General features: G+C 43.8%; 1 long non-coding RNA gene across 2 annotated transcripts in view; it reads left to right on the forward strand.

The window, feature by feature from the left end:
- The window catches only part of LOC309869449, a 63,735-nt gene extending 48,860 nt beyond the window's left edge, over positions 1-14,875 (forward strand). The window contains exons 2-3 of one of the 2 annotated variants that reach the window (XR_014314189.1): positions 10,010-10,111; positions 14,621-14,875. This is a non-coding gene — a long non-coding RNA (uncharacterized lncRNA). The remainder of the gene's footprint in view (positions 1-10,009; positions 10,112-14,620) is intronic. The other variant, XR_014314188.1, reaches the window with a different exon arrangement.
- Positions 14,876-16,177: the final 1,302 nt, after the last annotated feature.

A 16,177-nucleotide genomic window follows, 5' to 3' on the forward strand; every position in this document is an offset into this window, starting at 1 on the left:
TAGTTCTCTTCCTTTATTGTATTCCAATTTACAGACCGAAATATATTGAAGGAAGCCAGAATGTTACCCCAAAATAGGCTTCTTTGAGATAAAAATTGTTTTGAGCTGAAGGCAATTAAGAAGCCATAAACACAGAAAAAAAGGGCCTTTTTTTCTGCGTGAAGGCAGGAAAGAAATCTTTTTTACTGGCGACAGACTTTTATTGGCCCAGAGAACACCAGAAGAATCTGCAAAAAAGCCTTGTTAAACTAACTTGCGTAGGGAAGATAAGGACACCCACTCCCAGCCCCGAACTCCTTCCTCTTGTCAACGCTTTACAGCTTCATTGTCCTTTACCAATAGGTATAAAAGCTTCCTGTTCTGATCCCTTCTTTGGGTTTTCATTCTCTTGTGAAGGCTTACCTGGACATATCCAACACAATTGGTGTGCTTTTCTCCTGTTCATCGGTCTTTCTCAGTTAAATTTTCAGACCCAGGCAAGGACCTCAGAAGGACAAGGAAAAGTTTTTCCTCCTCTACAATATCATCATGGAAAATACAATTTCTACATCTAAAATGAAGCTTGGGGGGGCGCCTGGGTGGTTCGGTCAGGTTAGCGAATGGCTCTTGGTTTTAGTTCAAGTCAGGATCTCAGGGTCCTGAGATTAAGTACTGTGTGGGGCTTCACACTCAGCCTGGAGTCTGCTTGGGATTCTCTCTCTACTCTCCCTCTGTTCCAACCCCTGCTCATGCTCTCCCTCTCTTAAATAAATAAAATCTTAAAAAAAAAAAAAGTGGCAAGAGAGGGCATCCTTGTGTTGTTCCTGACCTTAGAGGAAGAGTTTCAGTTTTTCATTGTTGAGTATGATATTAGCTATGAGTTTTTATATAGAGCCTTTGCTATGTAATTTCCTTCTATTTCTGCTTTGTTGCAAGTTTTTAATCGTGAGAGCGTGTTGAATTTGGTCAAATGACTTTTCTGCACCTGTTGCGACGACCAGGTATTTTTTTCCCTTTACCCTGTTAATGTGATGTTATCACACTGATTCTTACATTCAACTGAACTTGCATCCTAGGGAAAATTCCCACTTGGTCATGGATATGATCCTTTTAATACGCTGTTGAATTTAGTTTGCTCATATTTTGTTCTGAATCTTTTCCATCCCTTCCTTTCAGCCTCTATGTGTCCTTAAGTCTAAAGTGAGTTTCTTATAGATAGCATATAGTTGGGTCTTAAAAACATTTTTTTTTTTTTGTCCTTTCAACTGCTCTATGTATTTTGATGGGGGAGTTTAATGTAGTTACATTTAAGGTAATTATTGATAGAGAAGGTCTTTCCATTGTCATTTTATTGTTTGATATCTGTCTGGTAGCTCTCTGTCTCTTCCTTTCTCTCTTGCTGTCTTCCTTTGTGCTTCATTGATTTTTATTATTATTATTATTATTATTTTAGTAGCATGGTTTCATTGCTTTCTCATTTTCTCACTTTCTATTGTGTCTTTCTTTTTAGAGAGAGAAAGTGTGTGTAAGGAGGGGGAGAGGCAGAGGCTGAAGAAGAGAGAGAACCCTAAGCAGGATCCACATCCAATTTGGAGCCTGATCCAAGGCTTGATCCTACTACCTGAGCTGAAAGAATCAGATGTTCCATCGACTGAGCCGTCCAGGCAACCCTCTTTGGTGTATTTTCTGTAGGTTTCTTTGTAATTACCATGGGGCTTACATAAAACATCTTACACCTTTAACAATTTTTTTTCTTTTTAAAGATTTTATTTATTAACTTGACAGAGAGAGACACAGCGAGAGAGGGAACACAAGCAGGGGGAGAGGGAGAGGCAAGCTTCCTGCTGAGCGGGGAGCCCGAAGCTGGATTGATCCCAGGACCCTGGGATCATGACCTGAGCTGAAGGCAGAGGCTTAATGACTGAGCCACCCAGGCACCACTTTAATGCTGTTTTAAGTTAAAAACTTAACTTCAGTCACAAGACACTTTACTTTTATGTCTCTCCCCCTTTTATGTTATTGATGTCAGATTTTACACCTCTTTTTAGGGTGTATTCATTTCATGTGTTTTTATATTTTTTATAATTATATATTTTTATACTATTGTATTTTAACTTCTACACTTGAACTAAAAGTGATTTATATGCCACCATTACAGTCTCATAGCATTCTGCATTTCTCTCCATATTTACCTTTACCAGCAAGTTTTATGGTTCATATGCTTTTGTGTTGCTGTTTAGAATCCCTTGGTTTCAAGTTGAAGAACTCCTTTTAGCATTTCTTTTAAGTCTGCTGTAGAAATTTTCTCTTTGTCTTTAGCTTTTGACAGTTTGATTATAATGTATGTCAGTGGGGACTTCTTTAAATTCATCCTTTTTGGGGAGAATTTGGGCTTCTTGAAACTGGATGTCCATGTACTTCCCTAAATGAAAGGTTTTGAACATTAGTTTTTTGGTTTTTTTAAAGATTTTATTCATGTACACAGAGCGCACACGTGCGTGCGTGCACAAGAGGGGAGGGTGTGGGGGGGTGAAGCAGAGGCAGAGGGAGAAGCAAGCTCCTCCCTGAGCAGGGAGCTCCATGAAGGACTTGATGCCAGGACCCTGGGATCACGACCTGAGCCGAAGGCAGATGCATGACCGTCTGAGCCAGCCAGGCCGTCCCCACTACAGTTTCCAATGTATGCGCATTTCGATTGTTCCCAATATTTTGCACTTACAAACAACCCTGCAATGTGCATAGATATTTTCATATTTTGGGGGGTGTATCTTCAAGGTAAATTCCTAGAAGTGGGATTGCTGGGTCAAAAAGTCTTTACATTCACACTTTTGTTACACTAACTTGTTTGCTAAATCCTCCTCCAAAAGGGTATACCAGTTTGTGTTTCCACCACCAAATAGGAGAATGCCTGCTTCCACAAAATCTTACCAACAAAACAGGTGTCAATTGGATAGCATTTTTTTTGGCTGTACACGATTTTTTATCTTCGCATCGTCACATTTATAAATAGTTCCTTTATTGTCTCTGGATTTTGATAATTTAATAATTTTTATAATTTCAAATCTTATCCCTATGCTAATGTTAAAGAAGAGTTCACTTGTGTTTTATTCTAGTCTTTGTATAGTTTCTTTTTTTACTTTTACTTTCCTGATGCATTTGAAGTTTACTCTGATGTACAACATTAGTCATGGTATAATTTTATATTTTTCTCAAATGGCCAAGCAGTTGTCCCAGCATCATTGATTACAAAAGTCCATCTTCCTTCCAAATTATTGGAGATGCCATCTTCATCATATACTAATTTCCATGTCTGCTTGGGTTTGCTCTATTCCATTTGCCCATCTATCTATTTATGTTCTAGTCACCACACTGTTTTTGTTTTTGTTTTTAGATTATTTATTTATTTTACAGAGAGCTACACAACGAGAAAGGGATCACAAGCAGGGTGACGGGGAGAGGAAGAAGCGGGCTTCCCGCCGAGCAGGGAGTCCCATGCGGGCCTCAAACCGGGGACCACGATCCAAGCCGAAGGCAGACGCTTAAACACTGAGCCACCCAGGTGCCCCGTAAAGTATCATTCTTATTACACCATGTCAACTGTACCCCATGTAAGATATACAGGTTTCCCCCACTATCCAAAAGTAGAACATCCCTATGAAGCCTTTGGTAAGCTGAAATGGCAGAAAGCTTAGAAGCAATTGCCATTTATTATATGGAAAAAATTTTGAGCATTCCCAGATCCAAAAATACCACCTCTCTTAGGCTTTTCTGGTACCTTAGTAGGCGTCTTGCTAATGTATGGACAAAATAAACCAAGATGAAGCACACACGGTTGGAAGCCCTGGGGGCTGGAGGCTGAGATGCTGAGGGTAGTTTCAGGACAGGGGACACGAGGTGCCTCTCTCGCTGGTCTCCAGTTACCACACTGTTTTAATGAGAGAGGCTTTACAATATATTTTAGTATTTGGTTGAGCTAGTCCCCTTTGTTTTTCTTTCTTTTTGTGTTTTCCTATTTCTTGCATGTTTATTTTTTTATAGGAACTTTAGTAAAAACTTGCCTAACTCCATACAGATTTTGTTGCTCTTTTGTTGAAATTGTGTTAATTTCATGTTAGTTTGGGGAGAACTACTATCCTTGTGATGTTGAGTCTCTTATCCAAGACCATGGTTTCCAAGAATACTTTTTACCATCTCAGTAGCAAGCCATATTGAAACTATCATTTGCTCAACACTTTCTGTACATTTAACACATGTAAGGTACTGTGCTGGGCATTGGAGATGTGGACAGCAAAATAGTTTTAGATTTCACATAAATGCATAAATGAAAGTGCACATGTGTCTCCATTAGAGTTACACTATATGTGTCAAAGTAGCTAAGTCTTTAGATCTATGATGTTAAATCTGGTAAGGATTTGCTATGGTTCTATTTTATTTCCCACTTTTGTAAACTAACCTCTTTGCTGTGTAAGGGTGTGCTTTGAAAAAAACCAAAGTGACATCATTGGGTGACTGAAGCTTCAACAGGACCACCTTGCCTCACAGTGGACCTTCTTAGGCATCCTCCCCGCCCCCCCCCCCATTTATGATTTGAGAGAGAGTGATAGTGACAGACATAGGGAGAGAGAGCATGAGCAGGGAGCCAGATGCGGGGCTCGATCCTAGGAGCCTAGGATCATGACCTGAGCTGAAGGCAGACGCTCAACCACTGAGCCACCCAGGCCCCTCCTACTTGGGCATTCTTAACAGCATCGCAGTTACCAGTTCAACCCAGTTGACTAAATGCCAGCACGAATCCATCTGTCTATTTGGTCTGTGCCTCCACTCCACCAGCTGGGCTCTGAAGGAGAAAACCCATCAGGAGAAAAGTTTGGTGCCATTAGGCATTCATAAATCTCAACCTGGAATGGCCCCTCAACCTGCCTAGGCATGTTATTGTCTCTTTGGTCATTTTGCTTTCTCCCTTCCACAAAGACTACTTCAAACTGTCTTCACTCTCTTCACATTTCTTGTATAATTTTCCTTGTTCTGAGCAGGTGACCCCCCTCCTACTGAGAGAGAGAGAGTAAAAGTCATAGAGTGGGAACTCTCTCGTCTTCCCTCTGAATTTCCCATCTCCTTTCCAGCCTGTTCTGGTAAGGGAAAAGCACTTCCTCTCATTATCTAAGGTCAATCTCTCCAACATGTCTGGTCCTCCTGTCGTCTTTCCCCCTTTCACTCCTATTTTGCTATCAACTCTTTATTCTCTCTTCTCTCTCTTTATTCTTTCATTTTTGCAAAACATGTAAACCTGCTGAAATCTATCATTAAAAACAAACCCAACAAAACCCGTCATCCTTTTTTTCCCTTCTAGCAATGGCCATATGTCTCCCCACTCCTTCATAACCTAATTTCTTAAGTCATTTGATTTTGTAAGGCTAACTAGAGACACTCCTCATGGACACAGATGTGTCCAGTCACTGAGAAGTGGAAGAGCTTGGAGAAAATATGGAGATGACTAGATCACCATAGCGTGTGTGGGTTTTGTGGGTTTGTGGTTTTGTGGATTAGCTTTTAATCCAAGGGGCAGGGGCCATAGGTGACACCTGAGATTGGCTGGCTTGTGGTGAACAGGGCAATATGAGCAATATGGCATAAGTGTGGGTCTGGAATCAGTTTCTTTATTTGAGAATTTTTTTATTATTATTTTTAAAGATTTTATTTATTTATTTGACTGAAAGTGAGATCACAAGTAGGCAGAGAGGCAGGCAGAGAGAGAAGAGGAAGCAGGCTCCCTGCCGAGCAGAAAGCCTGATGCAGGGCTCGATTCCAGGACCCTGAGATCACGACTCCAGTTGAAGGCAGAGGCTTTACCCCACTGAGCCACCCAGGCATCCCTATTTGAGAATTTTAAATGACAACGCTTACTTTGCAACATTGTTCTGGGGATTAAATGACCTAATGGGTGTAAAGCTGCTTGTCACGGTACATGACCAATAAATTTTACCTATTATTATTTTTGCAATTGTAATTATGTTGTCAGATGGGCAGATCTGCTCAATCAAATACGAAAGCATACATATTCAACACAGAAACAAATATAAAGTAATACAACAGTCTTTGAACTATATTGGCTGGTGCTTTAGAAATTCATTCATTCATCATTCATTTGTCATGAAATGTGTATCAGAAACTTTGCTAGGGATTAGGGATTACAAAGAAGAGTAAGACAAAATCTGCTGTCAATGACCTCTCAGTTTAGGGCAGTCAAGGCATAAGCACGTAATTATAATCTAGCATGCTGAGTGCAGTGTTTGATCAACCCAATGTATTTTAGGAGTTCAAAGAAGGAAGTGCACAGCTTGGGCTCAAGTACATCCTAGAGCTGATTCTTAAAGTGAGTCGACAGATGTTAGCAGAAGAAAGAGAGGAGACAGGCAGGAAAAAGATTTTAAAGTTCCTTTATCCATGCAGTTCAACTCAAAGACTCTGGAATCTCATGCTTTGTTTAATTTTTAAAAATGGTACTAGTAAAAAAGTTATTTGAAACTCATTGGCCTATTTGAATGATACCCAAAGAACAGAGCATTGCATGATAATAGAAGGGTGAGTCAAGACTTTGTTGCATTGGGAGTGGAGCATACCAGGAAAGGCTGTAGGCAGAGTGACACAATGTATTTGAAGGAACCCTCTGGCTGGGAGCCCAGAGAAGCTACTACAACTGATGAAACCACCTGGGTGATGTCACCATGGTTCTCAGCATTAATGGTGCGGGACGTCGACCATCAGTGACCAATCCCTTGAGGACTGGTTCAGTGGAAAAATTAGAGATACATTTACAAGTTACTGGGCACTCACTAATAATCAGAACTGTGAAATTTGTACAAATTCAGGCACTCACCCTGGCATGATTGGTACATTTGCTCCAAACCGGGCATGCTAAATACTAAATACTTGTCCCTGGAGATGCTGAAATCAGAACAAAAGAAGTTCGCCAGAGAGGGCAGCTCCCTCTGGTTCACGCAAGGGGCTGAACAACATGGTCTCAGTTTCCTGTTCTGATTCTTCAAAAACTTTGATTTCACAGATTCACACGTTCTCATTGCTGAGGTTATTTGGAAGATAAGATCTGGAGACGGGGCAGGCCTTGGACTGATAAGTATCAATGGCTCCTGCTGAGCCAGCATCCTGAGCTGAAGTCCCTGTAAGACTTCAGGGGAAAGAAATTTGCATGGGAGCATATACCTGCCAAATGATTAGGGCCGCATTGGCTGTGAGAGTGGAGTATCTCTGAATCTATGAGAGTGAGGTAAATTATATTCCCGTAAACTCAGTTCTTATTTGTATTATCCATTTATGTAAAATAATTATTTGTCGATGCATAGGAAAAAGGTAGGGAAGTACATAAAAAACATAATGAGGGGTTTTCCTATATAAAAAAATATGGAAACAGGAGTATTCTTTATTTTCTTTTTGCTTTATCTGTGATTTCAAAATTTTCTAAAGATGGGCTATGTATGCAAAAAAGAATCATAAGTTAGAAAAAATTATCATAAGAGAAAAAAGACCGAGTGTCTTCCACACTCTCTGGAACAACTATTATTAATGTAGCATGGAGACACCAACAAGTGAAGACCACGAGAAACACTGTGGAGGAGAAGAGAACTATAGGAGGGGTAAGGGGCGACAGAGAAAGGGATTTCTTTTCAGCTGGGTAAAAAACTGGAAGAGACTATTTGTAATAGAGGAATTTGAAATGCTTCCCCATTGGCACAGCCAGCACCAAAAATGCTTCTCTTGCGCAGCGTAATAATAATGAGGGCGTGCACGATCAGAGCAGCAAGTGCCGGTATCATCCATTTGCCAAACTCTCACAGGTCGGGAGCTCCAGTGGATGGTCCTAGACTCCTTCGGCAGTTGCTGTGGGTATTGTTTAGAACACAGGAACCGCCTTAACCAACTCGCTGAATGTCAAGGGCACTCCAGCCGCCGTGGCAATATGGCATCCCACCCAGGTGCGATGGGGGCCACTCCTTGTGCGCACCTGGTAGGCTGTATCTACTGAAGGCTCCGCAGCTAGGGCTCTCTGGGCATAAATCGGGTTTCTGTGACCTTCCAGAGCTAGGACCAAACCTCAAGGAGCACCTTTTCCCGTTGTCCCTGTCACAGTGTCTGACCCATCCCTTCTGGAGTCACAAACACACCTAACTCAAATGCTAGCCCTACTTGGGAAATGACCAGAGCTTTTACCTACTTCATTAGTACTTTCCCTCACCCCTGATGCGTCCTTTCTTTACTCAGCAGGATAAGGGATGGAGAGACTATGCCAGGTGGGAAATAAAAGTCCTCCAAATCCCCAAATTCCTACAAAGGCTTGCCCCTCTTTCACATTCCTAGGGGTTGAAAAGGTTTGCAATGTATCAATCTCAGGTTCTGGGACAACTTGTTTCTTACCTGGCAGGATGATTTCCAATACCTTATGGTGGTGCTGGGCCTTGGATTTTCTGTGGTCTCACTGCCCATGTTCTCCCTCACAAGTGTCCCAGCAAAGCCTGCAAGGTGTCCTGCCACAGAGGCAAATCTTCACATGTCAGCAGCATATCGTCAATGTAATGGGCCCATTGTACTGATGCGGGGAAGGACAACAGGAACAGATCTTGGGCTGCCATCCCATGACGTATGGTGGGGCTGTGCAGATCACCCTGGGGAAGCCCTTGAAATGTCCATTGTTGTCCATTGTTTCCATGTGAAAGCAAATTGATCTTATGACTCGGGTGTCAAGGCTTTTCTGATAAAGGCCTTTGCTAAGTCCACACTCCTAGGACTCTGGCCAAGGGATCCAAGATGGCAGCAATGTTGGGCATAGCTGCATGGGTGGAGGATGCTACCTTGTTCAGTTCTCGGCTGTGCACTGTCATCTGCCACAAGGCTTAATTCCAGGCCATAGTGGGATATGGAAAACACTCTGAGCAGAGAGTACAATATCCACTCAGGAGAGTTCTTGCATAGTTTGTCCTACCTCCTTCTGTCCCCTGGAATTTATCATTGTTTGACAGTTACACCTCTCGTGGGAGCGGCAGGCTTACTGGCTGGTGTTTCCTCTCAGCACTGGTTTGATTACTCTAACCTAGAGGTACAATTCACCAATACAGGTTTGCAGAGTTTGACTTTGGAGGATATCAATGCCTAATATGTTCTCTGGTATTGGAGAGATGAGAGTCTCATGTTCTTGGGCAGGACTGGGGAATGCCGAATTTGCAGAGTCGAAGGGACCTTTCTGACCATAACTATTTATTTGCCCTCCATAATCATTGATGATGCTGAGGAGGGCCAGGAAGCTTCTGAGAGCTACCATGTAGCAGAGTACCTTGGGCTCCAGCATCTACCAGAGCCGTCATCCTTTGCTTATTTCTGGAGAATGAATGAAGAGTAACTCTGCATGAGGCTTTGGTCACCTTCAGTGGCCCTCACTGGGAGCTAATTGTGGCTTGCATCCTATCCCTGGGGCACGGGAGACACTCACCCTAAATGAGACTGTATCCTTGAGGTCTGTGCTGGAGTACGTGGGGCATCAGTGACGGTAGAAGCAAATGGGCTGGTCTGAACTGCTGTCTGGGCTTTAAGCTTTTCTACAGGACAGCCAACACAGTGTTGGGTTGTTGGTCTGAATGTTCAGATGGGATCTGCCCAGCAACGATGTCAAACCATCTTGTTTCAAGGTTACTTTCATCAGACCTTTTGGGGCCTCTTGGCTTTTCCAGCTCCCTCTTTGTCTCGGGTCTTTTATAAAGCCCATATTCATTCTTGGGATCAGTCAGTCTCCCCCAGATCAGCAGGGGATCCACCAACAGCATCAATGTCTGTCTCCGGACCGGGCTTCACAGGGATATTAGCGTCCACCACCAGATGCTGGGGTGGGGAATCTCAATTTTCATTCCTACAGTGAATGTGGCCCGATCTGGGCCTTCGGAGATTGGGGCGTGGATGGTCTGTGTCACTTCCAACTCCCTAAGAGTTTCCTTGTCCTTTTCATTTTTTGATGATCCTGCTTCAGGTTTATCGGTACAAATAACCCAGGAGGACAGCGGCCCCCTGCAGATAGAAGCCCAGGCGTCCAGTCCTTCTGTCCTCACAGCAGCAGATAGAAGCCTCTACAGTGAGCCTTCTCTGGGGCCAGAGCACCTTTGGGATCCAGAGCCACAACAGCAGCCTGGGCCTTGGTTTGAGCCTTGGCCTTGGGATTTTGCCGCCAGAGCCTCTGACCCTTGGCGTTATGGGCACAAGCCCATTTCCAGAGCAGAGGGTAAGCGATGTAAGCAAGTTGGCTGAGCTCACGGCCGGTGCCCTTTGGGATCACGGCTTTATCAGGACCTCAGCAGCCTTGGCACATTCACTTGTGGCCTTGGCGTTGTTGGCCTCCATCTACTTTAGGCCCTTCTTGGTGTGCTTTTTGGCAAAGTGCAGGTTCCTCGGGAACCTGCGATTCATATTTTTGTGAAGTGGTTTCTTGATGTCATTTCTGTGCCATCTTCGGGACTGGTTGTGGGTGCTGTGGTTCTTGGATTGGGCAGTGTCAGCACTGAAGCCCTGGGCTCCCAGAGTGCCTGGGGCCGGAAAAGAAAGACAAAGCTCTGAGAACTTCTTGTGCCTCCTCTCAAGATGTCCAGGCTCCCGGTGTCCAAAGAGGTCCTTCTTATTGGGCTAAGGCTAGAATTCTGCAGGCTAGAATAGTCTGATCGGTAAGGGAGTGAGGCCCTCAAACCTCCGGGTGCCAGGCAGGCGCTGCCTGGGGGCAGTGTGTATGGCTGATTTGTTCATTTTCCCTGCCTCCTGCTTGCTCAGAGAGACACCGTGGCCCCTGCCTTTCCCAGCTATGCCAACCACACCTGGACAGTTTTCTGGGCCTTTGGTGGGAACTTGGCAGCTGTATTGATAAGCTCCGTTCCCTGAATTGGGGCCTCCCCACTGTTGCTGGGCTTGGGCTTCCCTCTGTGTTTCAGTTGGGAGGGCAGGGGTGTCCCACCGGTGGCACACTCGGTCGTCACTCTGCTTACCTTCACGCTTACCTAGCAGGCTGGGTGCAGGTTCTCCAACAGGCGTGGTAAAGCAGCCAGCGTTTTCGGGTTGTCCCCATACTCACAGAGGCCTCTAGCCTATGGGACCCCCCTCCCTGCAAGGAAGGGATTCCCCCTCCCCCGTGCAGATGCCTCTTTTCCAAGGCCCATTTCTTCAGTCTCCTGCCTGGCCCAACCATTGTTGGTTTATAAGCCCCTCGGGAGCATCCCAGGTGAAATCTGAAAGTGGCCTGGCCAGCACAAAGCAAGGAGAGCTGGAAGAAAGAGGCAGGCCGCTACAGGCTGGTAGGCGCAGACTTAATAAATGGAGGGAACTTAAAAATGAAGCTTGTCGTGAGGGACAAGTGATCCCTGCCCTGGCTCGCCAAATCTTGGGTTTATATGGAGGCTTCTCCTGGGTTCAGTCTAGTACACCAGGCAGGTGTTCTCATCCCCACAGACACTGTCTCAAGGCCGTGTCCTTGGCGCAGCCTCTGGAAGGGGCGGCAGGCAAGTGGACAGGGTTGGAGGTGAGGAGCTTCCGACTGCCAGATCCAGCTCATGGGTCAAACTCGGGTCCCGTTCTCTTGATGACCTCCGTCAACAACATTGTACGGAGAATTAGTAGTATATTGATACAATGGAATTAAATGAGTATCAGTGACAAAAGGTAACAACAACCTCCCCCCAAATATTAAAAAATTTTAAAACACACATTTAAATAACTCATGGATGACAGAAGAAATAAGAAGCGAACTTTGGAAATACTTAGAACTCAGTGATACTGAAAATACTACTTCTCACCGCTGGGGGGGTTCTAAATACCCATGATATGTAGCCCTTAGAGGCTTGTCTGAGGCGCTGAGTATAGATCAAGTGAGGGGGGATCAGCTGATGACCAACAGCCCTAGCATCTCAGCATGACTCTACAACTCTCTGTGTGGGTATGCATTTTGCAGGAGGAATTATCTGCTAAAATGGAACTTAGTGATTTTTAAGGATTCACAAAGATCTCAGGGCGGGCAGAAATCTCTGATCTGATTCTTTCCATCTCCCATTCTCTAGAAATTTCTCAAAGTTCCTAAGTCTACTCCTAATTGCCATGCCGTTGAATTTTTTAATTTAAATATGGATTCTTTTTGTCCTCTATAGTATTTGGCTCAATAGGGCAGTTCCCCATTTTCAAAATCCTCTTTTTTTTTTTTTTTTTTGTATTTATGATGCCACCTCTTGTGTTCTTTCACTAATTTTCATTAATCTTTCTATGGCTTTATTTCTCCTATAGGCAGGCAACCTCAGTTTACTCAGATCTCATCAAGGAGGTCCTGCCTGGCCATCTTCTCCAAAATAGCACTCTTCTAGGGCATGTCAGCCCTTTCTTTCTTCCTCCCTCCCTCCCTTCCTTCCTTCCTTTTTAAGGATTTATTTATTTGAGAGAGAGAGAGAGCACTGGAGCACAGAGGCAGGGCAGAGGGAGAAAATCTCAAGCTGACTCCATGCTAAGCACAGAGCCTGACATGGGGCTCGAACCCAGGACATTGAGATCATGACCTGAGTTGAAACCAAGAGCCAGACACTTAACCAACTGTGCCACTCAGGCTCTCCTCCCTACTTGATTTTCTCACCACTACTTAGCACTATCTGATAAACCATTTATACAGGCATTGATGTATTTTTTGTCTCCTTTGCCTTTCCCTCCAGCATATAAACTCCCACAGAGCAGAAAAACTGTCTTGTTCATTTATTTGTTTTGTGCTTTATTTCCTCTGCTGTATCTCCAGTGCCTGTAATAGTGCTTGACTTATAGTAAGTGCTCAGCAAACGCTTACTACGTATACAAAAGAATGTATTTTCTCTCCTGATTGTCAGGGGTTTGGCAGGAAATGGGTAGTACATGTAAATCAGTCAAAGAGATTACTGAAGGTGTGGGCATGATGTAGGGCAAGTGCAAGGTCAGGGAACCCAGGATTAATCACAGCAGAGGCTCCATGATCACTCCAGACCTGAAGGAGTGAGAGGAGAAAGCTGTGTGGAGAGGAGACAGGAGCCGCAGTCTTGGCACTCCAAACTCCTCTAGGCTTGCCTACATATTTTCGGGACTTGATACAAAGTGAAAATTCAGGGCTACTAAACCCACAATGGGATTGTATTTAGAAACAGAGCTTTTAAAGAGGAAATTAAGGTTAAATGAGGTCATAAGCTTTTAAAGTTTAGAGATCAAACTGATGGTTTCCAGAGGGAAGGTTGGTGGGAGGGATGGTTAAACAGGTGATGGTGACTAAGGAGGGCACTTGTTTCGATGAGCATGGGGTGTTGTCTGTAAGTGTCAAATCACTAAATTCCACACCTGAAACTAATATTATGCTGTATGTTAACTAGCTGGAATTTAAATAAAAACTTGAAAAAAAAAAAGAAAAGAAAAGAAAATTCAGGGCTCCTTTTTCAAAAATTATTAAAGATTTTAAGCCAGTGATAGTAGAACATTAAGCCAAGCATGAGGCTCTGGTAACAGGGGACCCTGTGTGATAACACAGGTTACAGGGGACCCTGTGTGATAACACAGGTTACATGGCCATGAAGTTGCCTCTACTCCTCTCCCTCCTTCCAATTTCCCATTGGCCAAATCCAACTCCAAATCCAGAATGCAAAGAAGCGTATTTGCTGAATGCCTGGTTCCTGGGGACACAGAGCTGAGTAAAGAAGGGTGAAATTTGGATCTGGGAAGCAGGAAAAAGATATCTAGCCCAGATAAGTATAGAAAATATGTACCTCTATAACCTTCTATGTCTGAGTGACAGAGGCTGAAGAAGGTAAAAGACACTTTGGGATTAGTCAAGGATGATTACATATAGGCACATTTCCAGTATGACTAAGGAATAAATACAAATACCAAATAAATACAAATACCAAATAAATATAAATACCAAATAAGGAAAGTACGTAATAACCCCAAGGTTTCAATTGCATCATTGGCTTTGGGGTCTGGACAACCTCTGTCCCAATACTGGCCTTGACTTTTAGTAATTACATAATCATAAGAAAAGTCTCTCATTTTTATTGCTCCAGGGTCTGTAATTCAGAGCTGACTATTTCTTCAGAATTTATTATGGACTAAATTAAAGGAGATCCTCAGCATCCAGTAGGTGTTCAGTAAATGTCAGAGAATAGAAGCAAGCTGGGGTCACAGACAGAAATGGATGAGTTGGGAAAAGGTCTTTCTAGTTCTGTGGATTTCTGCAAAAAGGGAAAAGTTTGGGAACTCTGGTGGTTAGGAGGTTTCCTGTAAAGACATCATAGATGGCCACTTTTGCCGAGTATAGCCATTTTTCAGAGAATGCAGTTTGATTTCCCTGCTGGGCTTGACGGAAAGGAAAGAGACTTTGCAGGCAGGCAGATGTGTTTTCAAATCCTGTCTCCACCAATGAGCAGTGCCGAGTTGTGTTAAGTCCTCTGAGTGAGAGGTTTCTGTTACAAAATGAAGTATCACTATAAAGATTTATGAAATGATGTTGATAGCGTGCCAAATAAATGCTCAAATTTCTATCTGGTCTGCCACTCTTTTTTAGTTGAACTGGACTTAGGAATCAATTTCTTTTGCCTTTTTCCTCTAGAGCTGAAGCAGTCCCCATCTCCAGGAGCCAGCTCTGTGGTCTTTTCTGTGGGCTTCACCCTTGTTCGCTGGGCCTTCCTGGTCACAGAAGTCTCAGCGGGAGAGTGGAGAGAGGAAGAAAAGAACAAGAATCTGCATTCACTTCTGTAGGAAAACTCTAGTTCCTCACTGGCTTTCACTCAGACTTGTGTTGAAACTTCTCTGCCCTGGGAATGAAGAGAGCAAAAGAGGAAGCTTTGTGCCTCCCTTCAGAGACTGTAAGCGTTGGTGGTATAGTGGTGCGCATAGCTGCCTTCCTTCAGAGACTGTAAGAACTGAGCGGAAGATGTCTGCAGTCGGTTGAACACTGCCCTCCCCCACTGTCCTCCCTGCAAGATATCCCCATGGCCTGCCATTGTGACCTTATTTGGCAAATGAACCTTTGCAGATATAATTAAATTAAAGATCTCTAGGTGAGATCATTCTAGATACTTTGGGTGATCCCTAAATCCAATAGCAAGTGTCTTTATAAGAGACACAGAAGGGACAGACATACAGAGAGGAGAAGGCCAAGGACATATGGAGGCAGGGATTGAAGACATGGAGTCCATCCACGGCTAGAAGAGATAGGAAGGATGTGAAGGAGGCATGACCAGACACCACCTTGATTTCATACTTCTGGATTCCAGAACTCCAAGAGAACAGATTTCTATTGTGTTAAGCCATTGAGTTTGTGGAGATTTGTTACAAGCAGCTCTAGGAATCAATACAGTATCCAATCAACACCAATCATAATGAGTACACATACTGCTAACAATAGCTGCTCTGTATTGAGCATGAATGGAAGTTTCTGGAAGCTGCAAGTGAGAAGCTGGCTTCTCATGCTATTCCTAGCCTGTCCACCTTCAGCAAGCCTGACTGTGGTATGATTTAAAAATCTATTTTGTGGGGCACCTGGGTGGCTCAGTGGGTTAAAGCCTCTGCCTTCAGCTCAGGCCATGATCCCAGGGTCCTGGGATCGAGCCCCACATTGGGCTCTCTGCTCTTCGGGGAGCCTGCTTTCTCCTCTCTCTCTGCCTGCCTCTCTGCCTACTTGTGATATCTGTCTGTCAAATAAAAAAATAAAATCTTAAAAAAAAAAATCTATTTTGTCTTTGGCCCTGTTTCTGGCTGAGACTTTCCTGAGGAAACCCTGAGAATTTCCTGAGTGGTAAGAGTGGTGTTTTTTTGTATGCTCATGAGTTGGCCTCTGACTAGTGTTCGGATGAGGGCCAGATCTTACTGCTGAGAGATTAGTCCAATGGCTAAGGATTTGGTCAACCATGTCTACATAATGGAACCTCCACAAAAATCCCTAAACAAGGTGGGGGGCGGTTTGAGAGTTTCTGAGTGAAACTGAACCCATCAAAGTGCTGTGAGGTGGCCCATCTGGAGAGGTGGGGAAGCTCTGCACCCACCCCCCACCTTGCTTTATGCCTCTCTTCATGGACCGTTCTTGAGTTGTTGCCTGTATAGTAATCTGGTAATCATTCAGTAAAACATCTTCCTTCTGCGAGTTATTCCAGCAAATTATGGAAAC

This window comes from Mustela nivalis (genome assembly GCF_964662115.1).
Source record: "Mustela nivalis genome assembly, chromosome: 7".
Lineage (NCBI taxonomy): Eukaryota > Metazoa > Chordata > Mammalia > Carnivora > Mustelidae > Mustela > Mustela nivalis.